This window comes from Chelonia mydas, chromosome 11 (assembly GCF_015237465.2).
Source record: "Chelonia mydas isolate rCheMyd1 chromosome 11, rCheMyd1.pri.v2, whole genome shotgun sequence".
Classification (NCBI taxonomy): Eukaryota; Metazoa; Chordata; order Testudines; family Cheloniidae; genus Chelonia; species Chelonia mydas.
Window position 1 is genome coordinate 60,692,997 of NC_051251.2, and position 19,912 is coordinate 60,712,908.

At 42.6% G+C, this 19,912-nt stretch overlaps 2 long non-coding RNA genes across 3 annotated transcripts in view; one reads left to right on the plus strand and one right to left on the minus strand.

Annotated features, from left to right (window-relative positions):
* Nucleotides 1-4,951, minus strand: part of LOC122462473 — a 67,372-nt gene extending 62,421 nt beyond the window's left edge. Inside the window, exons 1-3 of one of the 2 annotated variants that reach the window (XR_006285019.1) lie at nucleotides 4,760-4,940; nucleotides 1,471-1,577; nucleotides 415-1,363 (exon numbers count right to left, since the gene is read on the minus strand). This is a non-coding gene — a long non-coding RNA (uncharacterized LOC122462473). Of the gene's footprint in view, nucleotides 1-414; nucleotides 1,364-1,470; nucleotides 1,578-4,759 lie in introns of those variants that run through there. The other variant, XR_006285020.1, reaches the window with a different exon arrangement.
* A 423-nt stretch (nucleotides 4,952-5,374) lies between these two features.
* On the plus strand, nucleotides 5,375-17,944 carry LOC122462383. Its single transcript, XR_006284893.1, has 4 exons — nucleotides 5,375-5,595; nucleotides 6,108-6,519; nucleotides 10,397-10,610; nucleotides 16,551-17,944. It is a non-coding gene; the product is annotated as an uncharacterized LOC122462383 (long non-coding RNA).
* Nucleotides 17,945-19,912: the final 1,968 nt, after the last annotated feature.

Below are 19,912 nucleotides of genomic sequence, written 5' to 3' on the forward strand. Positions count from 1 at the left end.
GTGTTAATGTAACACTGAATTGCACTGTACTCTGTCCAATCCGCTGTTCTTCATGTTGTGATGCTTCCCAGTGGTACCCAGGGTTGAGAGGCACCTCACGACCATCTGCCCTTAGCAGGAAGAAGCCTTTTCTGTGCCTGCTGTGGGTCTGCTCCCCAGCTGCTCTGGCCATGGGGATGCTTGTGTCGCCCAAGACCTCACAGATCCCCTGTCACTCTACAGGTTAGCAATAGCCTCACCCCAACCTGCAAGCCCTCTGAGAATCTCCCTGGAGCTGCCAACCCCTGGTACACTGGACACTTGCAGTAGTCACAGATTTGCTGCTTCCACAGAAAACGGTACATCCCAGCTTACCAGTTCCACCTCAGGACACCACTCCACCTCACGCAGCACTGGTTATAGTGAAATTCAGTATATGTTTATTTAACAAAGCGTGGGGATTCAAGGAGTAGCAAATAGAAGTAGTGGAAACAAATGGTCAGATATAAAACATCATCATAACATACATTCTAGAGCTTAGACTTCATTCAGAAGACACTTGGGTCTTGTAGACCATGGCTCACCTAAATCCTTGCAGCGCTTTACAGCCTCCTTTCATGACAAGTACGCAGTGCCATCTTGCCCCTCAGTGTGTTTCTTGCCCCCACACCTTCCCCAAGATATACCAGTCCCATCCTTTGTCATTATTCATGACCAGGACACTCCCTGCTTTTAGTTTCATCTTGTAGATTTCGCCACTAGCTTAGGATGCACATTGGTGGAAGCCAGGATGAGCCTTTTATGCTTGTGGGGTGGCTACTGGTGTCAGGGATCCAACAGTAGCATAAGATTAACCCCAGGTTACAGGGCAGGCAGCGACTGAGCTCCTGACTGGTTTGGGTAGTCCCCAGAACATCACAGGGAGGCACTCCGTGTTAGTCAATGGATTCACCTGGCAGGGCAGGAAATTCCTCACAGAAAAGGAGGCATATTAAGGCTCTGGGACATTATCTGTATAAACACTCCTCTAAGTCACCAATATTACCCAACTTGAGACACCAGGGACCTGATTTTCGTAGGTGCTGAGTTCCCAGAACCAAATTATTGGAAGCTGTGGGTACTTGGACGAAGGTATAGTCAAGCTGGACACACAACAATTCAGCCACCCTGAATCAGAAGCCAGCTTTATAAAACACTGACCTAAATCCCTGAAATATCTACGGACCAGCTTTGATACCCTTATCATTGCACCTTACTGCTTGAGTGATCCTACTTATTTTTCAAGTTCCCTTATCACTTTTCTTTCTCCTTCATTTTAGCTGCTTCCCCATTTCTGCACCTCTGCCAGCCAGCCTCCTCCATATGCATGTTGCTTGTCATTTTACTTGGAAAATACAACGGTAAAGCATAATTAGTATTAATGATGAGAGAGATTGAGTTTCTTATTTGTATTAATTGCTGATTAATGCTTTAAATATCTCTAGCACTTACAAGTATTTGGAATTAGATGTATTCCTTTCTGTAGTGTCTTCTCTGAGGGGAGGCTCTTACTCGACTGGAGCGCGCAGTGAAGTTGTTTATATGCTCAGGGTCTGTTACTACAAAAACAGGGAAAACACTGAAGGAGCTTCCTTTAGGGGGAAGAATTATTTCACAGCTAGTGCTGAACAAAGATGTATTTAAAATCTAAACACACAATTGTCACTGTTGAGCTGGAGGGGCCTTGCAGGGCTCATGTCAGAGAGCTCCTTGTTAGCACTGAGAAACCTGGGGCCCGGTGGGGGAGGATCTAAGCTTTCAGCTAAAAAACACACACACACACACACACACACACGGAAGTCTCTAGCCCTTTTCTTTAGTCTGGGAAATAGATGCAAACTGATTGCTAGGGCTCAAAGGAATAAGCATAGGGCTCCACTCCTTCAGGGGAGGCCTGGACGATCCCCTAGACACAATTTTGAGGTAGCAGGAGTCAAATCCTCAGTCCGGCCCTATACATATCAGTGCCATTACAGTGGACAGGAGTCTGACATGCTGGGGCAGGGGAAGGGAAGGAGAAATTGCTACACAGGATGTCTCAAAAAGGCCAGCTCCGCTTGTTAAAAAGCATTTAAGTCTTCTGAGGCCTTGTCCATACACCCAAGTTGTGGGATGGGGAAATAAGCTACACCAGTATCAGGCACCTGTACAGGGACACAACTGTGTTCATGCTTGGGGTTGTACTGGTGTAACTATTATATTTAAAATAAATCATCCCCTCAAATCCTGTTTGTAGAGCAGGTCTGAGGTTCAGAACACAGTTCAAATCCCCCATGAAGTGTGTCCATTGTTTTATATAGTGCTGCTTTAAATACTTTTTAAAAGTATTAATCAGTTCCGGTATTCTGGTATTAGTTTGAGGGGGCCATGTTAGGAGAGAGGAGAGGAAAGGAAGTTACAGTGGAAAGGCATGATTGGAAGAAGTTAGCCTGGAGAAGGGTTGTAAATCAAGAGAATTTTCTTGGGGTTTAGGATACAGTGAAAGTCTCCTCCCATCCACATAGTGCCAAACACAAGAATTACTGTTTACCAAATGCATCCCAAAGGAATGGTTAGAGCTTGCAGTAGGGAGCAACTATTGTCTCTTTCCAATCTGAGCAGGCGACTGAGGCCTGGTGGAGAATAGACCCCAGTGCATGGGGCTGCTGAATGTAGGGTGCCCACTAAGGGGGCTGACAAGACAGGTACTCTGCAGGTTTCACCTTTCCCCATGAACAGAGGGGCTTACAAGGGCTCAGTGGCCTTCCCAATCTCTATACAGGGGGCAACAGGCCCTACTGCAGCCCTGTTGCTGGAGTTGCTGGTGTGAAGGTGCTAAGCTCCTACCCTGAGCTCTTTCTGAAAGCTGGGGGAAGGCAGAGGAATCTCTTACTGTCAGTCCATGCATAGTTCCCCTGCATAAATCCTATTTACTCAGCCTCAGAGGTGGGTGAATTGCACTCCAGAGATGTTCAAATGATAATCTAGTATCATGGCAGCATCACCTGTTTGCTGTCTAGAAGAGTTACCCACCCTCGCTGGCAGCAAGAGGTCGCATGAGCTTTCACCTTAAGAGACTACATTTAAAATATCTACCCCCAGGGTTTTAGTTTTAAGTATGAAATGGTCATTGACCCAACCCCTGGGGATGTCTCAGCCTCCATATCAGAGACATGGCTTTCAGGGAAGGTATCAAACTTTGGATTCAATTTATCTAAAGAGGAACCCATTCTCTTCTGTCCGATTGATGCTGCTCATGCTCCTGGAGGTACCCTTACTACTGGAGAGGGCTGCGAAGCTGATTGCAGGGACCCAGATCTGGAAAGGTCTAATTTTGGTTGGGCCACAAGTCATCTTTGTCCTGAACTTGTTCTTGGAATTCAGTTCATCCCACCTCTTTGCTGGTGCTGTCCAGAATCACTTGATGGGCTACCTGGTACCAAAGTGACCTGTGCCTCCTGCAGCTGTCCAATCCACACTCCTTTGACATGTGACTGTCCTCATGATATTTTCAAGTTATGACATTCCCACCTCCTTCTTGGTGTTGCAACTCTTAGCCAGGAATTAAGAGATACATTTTCCAGCCCATTTAACTTTCCTGCTTGATTGAATTTTTCTACGTTTGTATGAGCCTCACAAGTTTCAAACACAAATATATATTTTTCTTTTTTTAAAATGCTTTTTGGTCACCCTGAACAGAGGCTGATGAACAGGCCAGAACCAGGTAATACAAACGGGCATAAAACCCTGCATGGGCATGACATTCACTACAGAATAATAAACAGGGTTTTAAAGCAAAACTAAGAGCCAAGGTTTCCTTATCTCAGGTCAAAGAGATGTGCTAGTGCATTGTGGGAAAATCTGGGTATAAGTTAGTCTCCTCCTCCCTGATTTACAGCAATGGTGGTACAGAATAGCTATTGGATTCTGCACCAAAGATGGCTACATTTAAGTGGTAGAAGAGTAAGGAGAGTCCATAAAACATGAAAACTTTCAGGATGACAAGATTATATTCTATCTATATTATGGTGTCTTCTATAAACATGCCATAGTTTCTTTTTGCTAGCCTTGAGGCACAGAATCCTGGATACCTCTCTTCTCAATTTAAACCACTTTGTGTACTTAAACCACAGCCCCATGTAAGAGGGTCCAGTATGAATGATCAGTCCAGCTGGCCAGCTCCACTGGAGGGGTGGGTTATGGTCTCACTTCCTCCCCTTCATTTTTGAAGAGTTTAGCACGAGTGGGGCACTAGCCCTACACAGATTTCACACTTAGAGACATGCAAATTCTGTAATTATGGCCTCCCACAAGGGGGTAGACAACTACTTCTGTGCACACCTGGCTGCCATCTCATCTTTAATCTTTGACAGACCCTTTCCATCCTTGGTTTAAAAATCCTATTTTCTCTTTCATTTCTCTTCACTACTTAACTCCATTCTCTTTGCACCTAACTGCACTAGTCTTCTCCCTGCTTAAATTGACACTTAATTACTCAGCAGACTGGAATGTGGTCTAGTCCCCACTTCTTCCTACACTTTCGCCCATTAAGATATTATTAGAGATAATTCCAGAGTACTATAAATGTACCCAGCAGCCAGGATATGATAGGAGGCTAGTTCTAGCCCCAAATATGATACTTGTCCAGAAGGTCCATCTATGCCCATTAGCCTGCTAGCTTTTTATTTTTTCCCTGCTAACTTTTAGTCCCTTCTCTGGCTTAGGCTGTTCCAATCTAAGGCTGGTTCAAAGAGACACTTACCTTTCTGGTCTGACTACCTTGTCTCCTCTCCCTTGCCTCCTTCTTGATAGGTGAGAGTTCAGGTTTCTTAGGCCTACTTCTGGAGACAAACAGGGGAAATGAGATTAAGGGCTTGTCTATAATTGGAAATTAAGTCAAATTAAGTTGTGTTAATTTAAATTCATTAAACTCCTGTGTGGAAGTTCCAATGGAGAAGTAAAGGAGCCTTAAGGTTTGTCTACATAAACAATTAGACCACCCCAAGGTGAGGGGTGAATCTACCCATACTAGCCTGCCCTGGTCTAACTGTCTGCATAGACCTTGCTGATGTGTATTACATTTGTTAAAACACTCTTGGTCTAGTCTCTTTTGAAACTGGACTATCTCAAAGTGCAGTAACAAACTATTAACACACGTCAGCAGGGTCCTCATAGGCAGTGAGACCAAGGCAGGCTAGTGTGTGGTAGATTCACCCTTCACCTTGCTGTGGTCTAATTGCTTAAGTAGACAAGCCCCCAGTTAATTGAGTCACTTAGTGAATTCACTAATGCTAATTAAGATAACCAAACTGAGGCCATTTTACTTTTGAAGAGACCATCTACACAGGGATTTAATGTACTTTAGCTAATACCCTTTAAATTTGCACCTTTAGTTAACTGAGCTAGTTTTCCTCAGTCACCTCTCTCTCCTTACTCCTCCTCCCCCAGAACAAAAGAAAAGTCACACATTCCCCTCTCCTTCTCTCCACAGGCAGGAGTGACTTCACACACAATGCTTCAGTTGCTGCCAGTCTGGATGGGCCTTCTCTGGTTGCCTGAGGAAATTTCCCTGTATGTATCTAACCCCTGCAGTTAGAGGTATGCATTGTTCTGAGATTCTACTGCTGTGATCCCATTCCCCCACAGTAGCCATTAAAATGCCTACATTCCATGACCCAAAGAAGATCTCTGTGTAAGCTCAAAAGCTTCTCTCTCTCTCACCAACAGAAGATGGTCCAATAAAAGATATATTCTCACCCATCTTGGCTCTCTGGGACCAACAACACTGCATATGTTCCAGGCTGTGAGCCCTTAACAATAGCCTGTTTCATAAGGGATCAACAGCATATATCAGTTTAGATTCCCTCTAAATGCATCTCTGTACACAACATTCGGAGGGCGAGAGGATTGTAGTGTTGTGGCAAAGGTGAGGAAGAAATTCCCATAGCTATAGGGACGTTAAGTAAATGGAGTTGGGACATGAAAGGGATAGCAACTGCAGCCACACCTATCCCAGCATCATTAGCAAGTGATCCTCAGGGTGTTCCCAAGCAGCCCTTGAAATTGTTGTCATTATTGTCATTAAGAACGGGTGCTTTCTTTCTTGCCAGATCCAGGGATTCCTTAACTGAGTTGGTTTTGGGTGGTGCTAGGCCACATGATCAAGGTGATTTGAATTGTAAACGCAAAGGATTCTTCCTGTGCTTTCTGGAAGATTTGAAAGAAAGACTCAGTCGCATAGTCTGGGGGAGACAGTACAGGTTCTTCAGAGAAGTACAGACCATGGCCGGCTGAAGCGGTTCAAGTACAGCAGCTTTTGCCAAAATTCTCAAAGCAGAGCTGGGCCTGTGACAATGTGACCTGGGCTGATCCTTTTACTATCACATTCCCTGGGGAAGGGAAAGAAAACCAGTGAACAAAATACAGGCACGCAGTATTGTGTGTCCACTCGTCCAGTGAGTGAGTAGCCTGGTCCTGGAGCTCAACTGCGGCTGCTGAGAAACCATGACAGAAGTCTTCAAGGTAAGGTGACTATTTTCCAGTATCAAAAGCCAGGATGTTTTTGTGGAAACATTTTTAGGGCTGTGTAATTCAAGATTTGAGATGCAGTGTGATTTTTTTTTAATTCATTATTGCATATGGTTTCAGATCTTTATGAAATCTCACCGTGGAACCATGCACGGTTTGCACAAAAGTCCGCATGGCTCTGGTACCCCTACGGAAAAAGGAAGTGAGGGTCAAAGGTAGCAGCACCCACTCCCTCTATCACCCCACTTCAATGGCCAGAGCAGTTTTGCCCTGTCTAGACTGATTTTGATTGAGCTTAAAAAAAAAAAAGTGAGGGGGAATGTTTCTGGCATCCCAGAAGTTCTTGGGATACCAGGACACTGTATAATAAGTTTGACTACACTAGTGCAACCAAGATGTTTACTTAAAGATACACTACAAGGCTTACTATAAATCAGCTGTTCAGGATCCTCAAAATGTAACCCAATGCATATACAGGGCCAGATTGCGCCTGTTAAGTACAGGTAATGTAGAACCTTGTTCCCTCACAATGAGGGGCTACCAGCAGGGGCTACACATTAGTGTGCAACTCATTAGTGTCCTTGTGCAACACATTAGTGTCCTTTAGAAATCATGTCTCTGTACATTGCCCCACCATGTACACAAACCCAGCTTAGGAAGGGGAGTGCAAGCAGAGCTGCCTTCAAAATTTATTTAACAAACCTGGGGTGGAGGTGGGGGAGGCGTTAAGTGTAGGCAGATATTTTGTAGTTTGAACATAGTTTGGATTTTTGGCTCTTCATTTTTGCTGTTTTAGTAAAACCTTGCGATTCACCTGTAGCATAGTAATGAGAGGGGTTTTAGATGGTACCCATTCTCAGTCTTCTCATACCTTGCCATAAGAATTTTAATGATGCAATAAATTCTGTGAAAGATGGGAAGGACTGTACCATGGTGACCTTTTCACTATTCTGCATTCTCTTTGGCTGCCCATTCCAGCCCTTCCAACAGGTTCAGTGTGGTGGTTCCAGGTAGGGGAGGAGTGGAAATGCCAGCCAATCAAAATACTGAATATCGAAAAGGTCAACATAGTAGAGCATGTTGCTATAATTCACAGAGACATTAAAAGTCTAATATTTAATCTGATGACAAAGATTGTAATGAGAGTCGAAAATGGCACAACGTTAATTTGTCTTTTTGACAAACACTGTAATGAGAATGGAAGTGTACAAGCTTCTCATATCCTTGTTACAGATTTTAGATTGTGATCTGTGCTCCTTCTACTGTAATGGGGACACAATCCTCTGTCGCTTCGGAAAGGTACAAATCCCAAACCAGCCTGGTCAGCCGTGTTATCATATGTTCACATTCTAAAACAGACAAATGGGTAGTGACATGGCTATTTTAAAAAAACCTGGGAGGAATGTATAATCATGACCGCTGGATGGTATGCATGGCACTTGCATTTTAGCTGTGTGTGCATGTGGTTGTGTGATTGACTAGTGGACAATTTGAATTAGTCTCCTATCTGTGATGCTTTCACTTGGGAAGTCAGTACCAGTACCGGTTTGAGTTGGGTTGTTTTGTTTGTTTGGAGTGCAGGATGCAAGGGAAATAACTGGTTTGCAGATGTCCTAGGCATTAGCAGTAGGTCTTTGAGGCATCCTTTATTTTCTGGGCACATTTACTCTTAATGCAAATGATGTGTGTGTTTGTATTGGTCAGATGTTGTAGATAAGGCTTTTTCACCTACTTTATCATTAATCCCCTGGCAATGCTACTAAAGGATGCATTGCAGAGTCAAATATTTGTTTTTGTGAGAGCCACTGCACGTTCTAGGGGATGTGCAGTGATGCTTCCAAGAAGTGGCACCTGGAAATTCTGGGATTTGTGCAATAAACAGAGAATGTAAAGTTAACAATGTTCTAAAACTTCCGCTTCTCCTCTGTGCATTGTTGTACCTTTTGGCTCCAGTCCAGCAAGGCAATCCTCACAAATGAACCTTTAACCTGCATGAAGTCCCACAGACATTTCTAATATTTTCAAAAGTGACTGATGATTTGGGCATCCCAAAAGGTATTCCCCCCACCCCCACCCCCAAAAAAGGTTACTCTTGAAAATCTTGGCTCAGCTAGTGCGATTGGCATCTTTATTAGGGCTTATTATTTGAGACACTTCATCTAACCAGGAATGCTGGAGAAGATTTAGAAGTGTTCTGAAAGTGTAATGTCTTTCTGTCTCTTTAGCATCTTATTTCAAGGATTCTCAAGCTTTTTCAGAGAATGGACCACATCTTAGTAGAGAGAGAGTCTTGTTGATCAGCCCCCTCCTGCTTGCAATTGCAGAACATCCCTGAGGCAATGAAAGCCATTTACTTAGGAAAGTGATATTAGGAAGTTATTTAATGTATATTTAACAGTGTCATAATACAATTTAGCAGCTGGAGACGAGGAGCAGAGCCTGCACCATGTGACCTGCCAGCTTTCAGTGAGCCACCCCAAAGTGCCGCGTGGAGCACACTTTAAAAGCTGTCGTCTTACTTCATTTCTTTTTAAAACCCTTTATATTAATAGAGTATCTTTCAGACTCCTCCCCCCGTGACATTACCAGCTACAGATACCAAAGTCATATCATCCAACACCGAAGTGCAGCTCTGGGAAGGACTACAGCGGATGTTTGAGAGCACACAGTTACCCTACATGCCATGTTAGGCTAGGAAGTGAATTACACTATTGTACTCTAGGGGGTTGTAACTCCAGGGGGAAGTTAGGTAAATAAGAATGAGATGAGCACCGAAAGTGGAGCTTGATCAGAGCACCTCTGCCAACGCCCTCCTACAAAAATAGTGTCATGGGATCATTAGTGAGCATGAGTGGTCCCATTATTACTGTACATTGTGCTTGGCACTATACCAACACACAAGAAGCTATGATCCCTGTCCCGCACGGTCTACAATCTGAGTCCCCAGTGCTGCAAACACTTCATTTTTAAAGTACCAGGCGTTATCCCATTCAATGAGACCTACCCACAGTGCACAAAGTTAAGCCTGTGCATAAGTTTTTGCAGGATCAGGGCTTAGTTTAAGAAAAGACTCGACAAATCATGTGAGACCAGCAGTAGAAGAGAAGGGGTGGGAGGCGGACAAAGGTAAGTGTAGTTAGGTAAATAGATATAGGTAGTTATATAGATTTGGTACTGTGCAACTTCATGGTTCCTAGTATTTTGAAAAGGTGTTCTCCTTTTATAAATAAATGAATACATATATAGCAGCTGTCCACAACCGCCAAGAATAGCTTTGATTTGATTCATTCATAACTCGGTTTTCCATTTCATTTTAAAGGCAGCACCTCCAGCGTGTTACACTGAATAGCTAATGCAGCCTGAGGTTTTCTCCTTGGAGGTCTGCTAACAAAGTCCTGGACAAGCCTGACCCTCCCCTGCTTAGCTTGTGAGATATGATGATGATATAGGTTGGTGTGGTATTGTTTCAAAACACTTGGGTGGAATCCTGGCCTTATTGAAGTCAAGGGCAAAACTCCAGTTGGGCCAGGATTTTCCCCCTTGATACTTCCATGCAGCGGGGAGGGAGAGTTAGAAATTCCATTACATTTTAACTGATTATAGCAGTGTTCTGAGCGCTCCTCTCATGCTGGAATGTCACTTTAATTGGTTCTTAATAGAGCCTGTCCTTCCAATTTTCTAAATCCAAAAAGAGTCTAAAACTGGAGAAGTCTCTGCTTGTAAAGCTTATTGGCAGAGATACAGTATCTAAGGCTTAACTTTTCACAGAAGGAGGAAGCTGTAGCTTTTGCTAAGCTCGACTGAAGGGGGATATTTCTTGAGTTGACTTTTTTTTCCCCAAAGACAATTCTTTAACTCTGGTTGTTTTCAGTGCATTTGATCCTAAGGGATAAGAAAACGATTGGACTTCGTGGTTACTTGAATTCTGCATAGAGTATTTGGCTACCTGAATATAGTGGCAGGACTATTCCAGGGCAAAAGAAGGACCATAATATGTGAGGAATGAATGTCCTGATAACAATCTGGACTATGGCCATACTGATTAAGAATATTCAAGCTACTACTGGAAGGGAAATCTTTAAACTGTAAGTCTTATTTTCTCATTTCAAATTGTTTAGTGTAAAACTATCAGGCTTACTTAAATCAATACTGTCTTTCCCGTCTGTTGCTTCAGAACTGTAACAATCCGTAGATAGACTTTACTTCTTTTTCTGGGTAAATAATACTCTGAACATTTCTAGCAGTATGAATTTATAGAGTTTGAAAGAAAGACTAAGCTCATGGCTTCTTTGTGTCAGTAATAAAGAGAAAAAATTGCTGTTCATACTTCCATTTGGCACTTATTTTGTATTTTCTGCAATTAAAGTAGGGTTATAGTCTAAGTGGCTCTAAAAATGACACATTTATCCTCTCTCAGTGACTTCTGTATCAAATTTGCTAAGATGATAAATCAAGAGTAGATTTTTCTACTGTCAACACTGCAAATTCATACTGGGATCTCAAACTCTAAGCTGTATTCTTTATGTTTATTACAATATCACTTGTAACAAAGATCTAGCAATCATAACTTAGTTGACTATGCATGATTCGGAATAGAATCCAGCTCACTTTTCCATAGCTTTACTGAGGGCTTATCTACATGGAGACATTGACCAACATAGCTGTAAGCAGAATGTCACTTTTATTCCAGAATAGGAAATCCACACTGGGGAGTTATATTAGAATAGGTATAGTGGAATAGTTATTGTCACTCAGTTTCTCTGTGCTAGAAATCCCTGATTCTTCAGTACCAAAACTCGTTTTATTACGAAAATAAGCCATAACGACCCAGACACGTATGCAGCAAATATGTTGATTTGTGTTTTAACAGAGAAAAGCTTAACCTACTAAATACAAGATCTGGAGCCAACTCCTCAGAAACTGGGTGTGTTCAGGTCCATATCCTTCATTTGAATCCATCTCTAACCTTTACATACATCAAAAAAGTGACTATTCCTATGTTTTAAATGTCTAATGCTTATTTTTATGCATACATCTCTTTTAGAGGAAATCCCTTTAAGCTGTCTTTAAGTCTGACGGTCACTGTGCAGCTAGGGGGTGGTTAGCCAATGTTTTTTCTGGAAATACTGTCATCACCAAAAAAAGAAAAGGAGTACTTGTGGCACCTTAGAGACTAACAAATTTATTAGAGCATAAGCATACCAGCAGGAGAGCAGGGGGATGGGGGGGACGGGACCTTTTATAGTGATAATCAAGGTGGGCCATTTCCAGCAGTTTACAAGAACAGTAGGAGGGGAAATAAACAAGGGGAAATAGTTTTACTTTGAGTAATGACAAATCCACTCCCAGATGATGACATCTTCATCATCTGGACCCATGGAAAAAAATCCCTTGAGGAATTCCACCATGATTTCAACAATTTCCACCCCACCATCAATCTCAGCCTGGACCAGTCAACACAAGAGATCCACTTCCTGGACACTACGGTGCTAATAAGCAATGGTCACATAAACATCACCCTATACCGGAAACCTACTGACCACTATTCCTACCTACATGCCTCCAGCTTTCATCCAGACTACATCACACGATCCATTGTCTACAGCCAAGCTCTACGATACAACTGCATTTGCTCCAACCCCTCAGACTGAGACAAACACCTACAAGATCTCTATAAAGCGTTCTTACAACTACAGTACCCACCTGCTGAAGTGAAGAAACAGATTGACAGAGCCAGAAAATAACAACAAAGAAAATAACAGAACGCCACTAGCCATCACCTTCAGCCCCCAATGAACACCTCTCCAACGCATCATCAAGGATCTACAACCTATCCTGAAGGATGACCCATCACTCTCACAGATCTTGGGAGACAGACCAGTCCTTGCTTACAGACAGCCCCCCAACCTGAAGCAAATACTCACCAGCAACCACACACCACACAACAGAACCACTAACCCAGGAACCTATCCTTGCAACAAAGCCCGTTGCCAACTGTGTCCACATATCTATTCGGGGACACCATCATAGGGCCTAATCACATCAGCCACACTTTCAGAGGCTCGTTCACCTGCGCATCTACCAATGTGATATATGCCATCATGTGCCAGCAATGCCCCTCTGCCATGTACATTGGCCAAACTGGACAGTCTCTACGTAAAAGAATAAATAGACACAAATCAGACGTCAAGAATTATAACATTCAAAAACCAGTTGGAGAACACTTCAGTCTCTCTGGTTACTCAATTACAGACCTAAAAGTCACAATATTACAACAAAAAGACTTCAAAAACAGACTCCAATGAGAGACTGCTGAATTGGAATTAATTTGCAAACTGGACACCATTACTTTAGGCTTGAATAAAGACTGGGAGTAGATGTGTCATTACACAAAGTAAAACTATTTCCCCATGTTTATTTCCCCTCCTACTGTTTTTGTAAACTGCTGGAAATGGCCCACCTTGATTATCACTATAAAAGGTCCCCCCACCCCCGCTCTCCTGCTGGGAATAGCTCACCTTACCTGATCACTCTTGTTATAGTGTGTATGGTAACACCCATTGTTTCATGTTCTCTGTGTATATAAAATCTCCCCACTATATTTTCCACTTTTATGCATCCAATGAAGTGAGCTGTAGCTCACGAAAGCTTATGCTCTAATAAATTTGTTAGTCTCTAAAGTGCCACAAGTACTCCTTTTCTTTTTACTGATACAGACTAACATGGCTGCTACTCTGAAACCTGTCATCACCAAGGTGAAGTTCAAACAAAAATGTTCTAAGAGACCAACAATCACCTTGCTTCAGGCTTATTTATCACCAGCCCCAGGTGTGGGAGTCCTTTGACAGCAAATCCTACATAACAATTAAGTATACTGCCACCACATCTTCAAGCTAATTACACTCATTCTCTAAGTATCTATCCCTCTTCCTAGAATAAAAATAGTGCAAGGCTAGCTAGGGAACAAAATACAGAAGAAGAGATTGCATCAGTGTGGTGCTGGCAGAGAAGAGAGATGTTAGCCTCCGTACAGACTCAAAAATAAATGAAACATTTGAGAGACGAATGTATTGGCAGATTCTTCCATCTTTCTAAGAAACTGACACTCTATTCTACAGCCAGGGGGTCCATACAATAACAGCTACAAAGAGGTTTTGTGAACAAACTAATATGTCAGCCTGCCATTAATTTCTATATTCCCTTTTCTGGACAGTCTATAAAAAGAAAAAAATCCAACCAATAATAGGGCATTTTTCAAAATGATATGGAAATAGTAAATCTAATTGTGCTTTCTAAAAGTTATAAATTGAAAATACAATACAAGGTGAGAGCTGCATATCTGTCTCTCCAACTGGCTCCTGCAGGAATTTGGGGCGCAGGAAAATATCTTTCTTTGCTTCTCGTGAACACAGATTCTCCCCTGGATGTCATATCCCCATGGGAAATCTGACTATCCAATTCCATTCCTCTGGAAACTCCAGATTCATTCCCTGCCCCCCAGCTCCCAAATAGCTTAAAGACCATCTGAAAATAAATAGTTCTCAGATTGTCTCTATTATGTGGCAAGCTCTGGGCATCTTCAGAGGGGCTGGTTCATCCTTAAGCTGCCTCTTGCACCTTCCCCGGTCGTTGTATTTGTATACATAATCATGTAGTGCCATAAAGGAATGCAGAATTAGACAGCAATTACCCAGAAGAGCTTACGCTCTAACTCAGACAAAAGTAAAAAGAGGACAATACTTTAAATGTAGGACTGGGTGCAGAAAGGACAGCAGTCTGCTCTTTGATGTCCGAAGGCTTTATGAAACAAGCATCCTATTAAAAAGGGAGCTGAAGTGGAGAGAAGATGCCTGTTGGAGCTGGGAGACTGTTCCAAACATGGGTCCTGATTCAAGAAAGCATCCCTGTTAAGATTAGCAATTAAGCATGTGCTTAAGACCCATGGAAGTCAATGGGACTTGGTGAATCAGGGTCATAGATTGTAGGTAGAAGCACAGAAAAAGACGTGAAGATGAGTATGGGTAAAGAAGAAAAAAAGTGAGGAGAGGATTGGTAGGCATACGGGGAAAGAACAAGAGGAAAGGGACCAGACTTTAAACGTGGAATCAGAGACGTATCCCAATGAAGTGATACAAAGATGCGGTTAAACATGGTTGGACTAAAACTCCATGAGAGGAAGGTTTCAGAGTAGCAGCTGTGTTAGTCTGTATCCGCAAAAAGAAAAGGAGTACTTGTGGCACCTTAGAGACTAATTTATTTGAACATAAGCTGATGAAGTGAGCTGTAGCTCATGAAAGCTTATGCTCAAATAAATTTGTTAGTCTCTAAGGTGCCACAAGTACTCCTTTTCTTCTTGAAAGGAAGATTACTTAGTGACACTTGGAGTCCTTGCCTAGATGAGAAACAAGAAATGCTTTTCTTTACTACTTGTATGTATCTATTTTTTTCTCTCTTAAATAAGGTGGGGGTGTCTCGTTTAATTTCATCTGTGATTTGGATTTGACTGTTAGTATTCAGGGGAACAATGCTGACTAACTTTCCCTGGAGTCCGTATTTTTGGGGGGTGAAATGGCTCACAAGATCATAAAAAGGAAGATCAGTAGTAGTTTCTACCTATCGCAGATCCACAAACAGCTGAACAGGGCTGTGGGCTGGTGCACAGTTAGCCTTCATATGATAGAGGAATACAGGCTATTGTGACACACTGTTACCAAGAACAGAGGGCAGAGAAGAGAGAATAACCTATAAAAGAGGAGGAATTCAGCATGGAACTTTCTCCAAAGTACTCCGCTCAGCAGCTGCAGAAACAGAAGGAAAGACTTGGAGGATGGAGGGGAGAACCAAGACGGGGTGTTCAGGTGGAAAGGGCCCTGAGAGTAGGAGCAAAGGGGTCAAGGACAGAAGAGATCATCTGATTTGCATACAGCCAGTTTCAGAAAAAGGAGTTAAGAGCAGTTTCTCTCCTTCAGTATCACAGTTCAACTGGTTTTATTGAATCATCAACATCTGTTGTACCAGGATTAGCTATTATATTTTGACCTTATTTTTTCTTATCCTTGGGGTGTTAGTGTAGGAAAACACTAGTGTGAGTGGTACACTGAAGAGATGTAAGTGCCCTCCTCAAGGGGATGTAGTCTAAAAATCAAGTTTAGCTCTCTGGGAAATTTTTCTTTACGCAAGAACACCTTTTAAAGAATTTCTCCTGAAAAATGGAAGTTGACCCAGCAACAGTGGGAGGCAAAACACAATGCAACAAAAAGAAAAATCCAAAACGTTAGAGATGGGAGTTATCATGTCTTTGCCTGCACTATTTGAAGCATTCAGCTTGCTACGGATAAGATGTCTATTTATTTCAGGCTGAAGCTTAGAGCTACCTTAGCTGTCAGAAGTCATACATAAAAATATCCTTTCTTCCAGGAGCCATTCATCATTCAACCAGTAATATTACTCACTCCATTGATTATCCTATGATTAAATTTTCTCTTTAAATGGCTGTTAGAATTGGGTAAAAAAGACCCATTTTATTCTAGATTAAGTAGTCTCTAAGACTTTAAATACTTCATCGTTTGAATTAGTTAGTGCAGCGGCAATGCAAAGTGGGACATCTTTCTTGGTGAAGCCCTGGTGTTATATCCATCAGCCTTTCTCGTCCTCCTTTTTACAGCCTATAACTGAGTTTCCACATTCGCTAAACATGCATAACTGTCTCTAGTCATAGCACCTGTTTGCCTCAAGAGGCAGCACTGCACCTCTATCATCCCCTTTGGCTGCTTCTTCTGCACTGCAGGATAGTCCTACCTCCTTCATAGTCTTTTTCTTACTGAGCTCCCTCAGCCTGGTTATAAGGACCTAGTGTCTAATGGAGCACCACCTACCTCTGCCCTGGAGGCCCTTTGTCACCCTGCAGGTGTGAAGCATGTCTCAAATGGAGGTTTTTGAGTTGATTTCCCCCCCAACTTCTCTAGCAGACGATGGGGGAACCCCACCCAACATGTTTATGATACCTCCTTTTTTTTATTCCCCAGATATGCTGATTGAGCTTCCAAGTGCATCCGAAGCTGCCCACAAACTCTCAAATAATACAAAATACTACTGCTGAAAAACATGATCTAGCAATTCGAGCAAGGGACCGAGAGTAAGGAGACAAGTTCTGAACCCAACTCTCTGCCCTTGCCCAGTATGTGGCAGTGGGCACAGCACTTCTCACTGCCTGTTTCCCTGTCAGTACTTTGAGGATAATGATGCCCTGTGAAGTGTTTTGAAATCTTTAGTGAACACTGCTATAAGAGCACACGTAGGCTCACTATATTTCACTAATGAGTACCCACATATTGATGGTATATAATAAGAATACTTCCTGCTTTCAGAGAGTAGTGCAATACACTACATATGCTGGATGTAGCAAAAATATATATTGGACAAGCAAACACAGGTAATATGAAACGTTTAGTTCTGTGGTCATCACCGTTCTTTCATGATTCCTTCATCCTGTTCCCTGCAGCCCACCACTGCAGCTGTCATAATCCAATACAATCTCCTTTGAGGCTACTGTCAAGCTGTGAACAGGCCAGCAGGTGATTCTCTGAGTGCCACTCACCCATCACAAGAGCTGCGTGCAATACCCACAGAACATCAAGTCCCCACATACTCACCTTAGATTTGAGGAGTTTAAGAACCTATAAAAGCCCAGTCTACATGGAAGGAGGTTATTCACACCACAGGAGAGCTGGAAAATCTCCCTTCCTGCTGCCCAGCCTCTCTTTCCCTCCCTCCAACATTTCCTTCTCTCCTGAGGTCCCCGGGAAGATGGGTAAGGCGGAGAAGGAAGTTGCGGTGTGAAAGGACAGCTGTAGGGGACCTTGAACCTGAATGGTTCTGGCCCCCGCAGCCTGAATGGCAGGGTTCCCCCATGCTTCACTGTAAACTTTCCCGCTACCATCTCTGCGAGTAAGTAGTAGTCCCAAGGCCACTCCAGCAATGCAATACTTTCCACCTTTGCCAATGAGGCGCTCTAAACTAGTGGTTTTTAATTGTTTTTCATTGTGGAAAATAATCTGCAACATTAAGTAAAACTAATGTCCAGTAGAGTCTGTGGTAGAAATGCTAAATTTTGTAGCCCTTATGAGAAAAGCAAAGCTAGCTTTACAAAAAAAAAAAAAAAAAGTCAAGGGTACAAGCAAGATAATCTCACTGCGTTATATCAAGATCCATCTATCCATTAGCTTCAAAGTAGGAACCACCTGCTCTTCATCACTGTCTGTGTGTATGAATGAGGAACGCGGAGTTTAATTAAACAGCACGTGTGGGTGGAACAGGCTTTCCAGCAGCCGTGAGGTTATTAGTGGACGTCTATATTGAAGTTCTTCACATTTCTGAAAGGCTAATTACAATGTAAATTTAGTTTTTAAATTATTGCTTTGCTGTGGGATGGGAGTTGTCATTTATTATTAAGTATTTTTTAGATCCCAGAGAAAACATTGGTTTGGCTGAATAAACATTCTATATTCCCTTATTTTGCTCTAATTTGAACTGCTCATTCATGGCTCGATGAATTATAAAATATGCCTACATCTTTTACCTTCATTATTTTTACAGCTCTTCCTGGATTGTTTCAGGGCAGAAACAAACCCCACATTCTGAATGAACTGAGGCCAAGGTTTTAAAAAATGGCCCTAAACGTGTGACCTGACCTTCAAGCGCAGCTCCCATCGACTTCCCAAGTGAGGGGGTGACTGTTATTATATTATAACTGCTAGTTAAAACATTATATGTGGTAAATCATTTTAGCACTATCAGCACAATGCACTGGATATTAAATCTTACACTGTAATATTAACCTGGAATAATCAAAATAATGGTCCCTCAAATCTTCCAGTCCTTGTTAGTCCACACCTAGTCAGGCAACACTCCCATTAAGGACTAGAGGAGTGTGATGGGGTGCACAAACTCCACATTGGGCCTGAAGGGGTTGAAGGACAGTACTGGACCCAGGGATACCCGCCCCTTCAACCTTGCAGAGCATGCTTCAGCTGGAGATAGGGTTGAAAAGGGAGCAATTCAGCGCAGTCTATAATTACTTATAAATGGAAAAGCAATAACAATGAAATGGAGGCAGGGGTAAAGTATGGCATTTGTAAACAAAGGGGCAAATGCTACCTTCCTTTAGTTCTCACCAAAGGAAAACTCTCTGTGAAAAGTGTGGGAGGGGACATCTCGGAGAGAAGGCAGGCTGTATACTAGGCAGAGGCTGGGTCTGCCTTATCTTGCTCTAGAAAAACCCTCTCTGGCTGGCACTGAGAGTAGGGCATGCGGGGAAATGATTTTCCCAGCCCATTAAATTTTTCAAGATTTCAAGCATTTTCTCATGTCACAGTGGGATGAAACTGGGGCCTTTAGAAATTTTTTGTGGAGAGAGACCCCACCCCAGAATAGCCAGTAGCCCAGTGATTAGAGCATTCACCTGTATGTTAAAGACCCAGGTTTAAGAGAGTCTTTGTGTGTGTTTCTCTCTCCCTCTCTCTCTCCCTCACACACACACAGTCAGGGGGAGGGGATATGTTTCTACACTCCTACTTCACCCAAATCCCTGCTGGTTTTGAACAGACATTCCATCCTGGACCTGATGAATCTTCCTGATGAAAGTTTCCTTGAAACCAAACTTTTCCCATATAAAGTTTTATGAAAAAACATTTTGTTGACAATTTCTCGGGCAGCTCTAACGGAGAGCTGTGTTGCTGGGCTTCGGAGAGAGATACAACCAGCCCGCCTTGGCTCGAGGAAGGGTTGCCACAAACCATACCTCAAAGGTGAGGGAAGAGGAGTAAAGGAGATCTCTCCAGTTGTTCCACCTCCCCTCCCAACTGAAAATCAATAGTTGATGGATTGGTTAATTGATAGTTGTACAAGTCATTTCATCTCCTCTCCAATGCCATCACACCTTTAATGCAGTAGAGATTCTTTATGGTATTATTATATTCTATTTAAAAACTGGTTCCTATCATGGATTTTTTTTAATCCTATGTTTGAAGCATGAAGTAGAATGAATGTATCGTTCTAGAACTCAGAGGCCAGTAATAGTTGCTTTGGTGGCTTCTTTTGGCTTGTCATTTAAGTCATGGGCTGAAAAGAAAGGATAGGTCTTGGGTGGAACAGACCTGCTTAGGCATGGAGAAAAAGCAGAACTTAAATGGAATTTTGTCATCTTAGTGTATTGAGAAATGTACTGGGACTCAGAAGACCTAGGTTCTATTCCCAGTTCTGCTACTAGCCTGTTGGGTGACCTGGGGCAAGTTATTTCACCTCTGTGCTTTGAGATCTACTGGTAAAAATCATTATGTCAGCATCCGATGAAGTGAGCTGTAGCTCACGAAAGCTTATGCTCAAATAA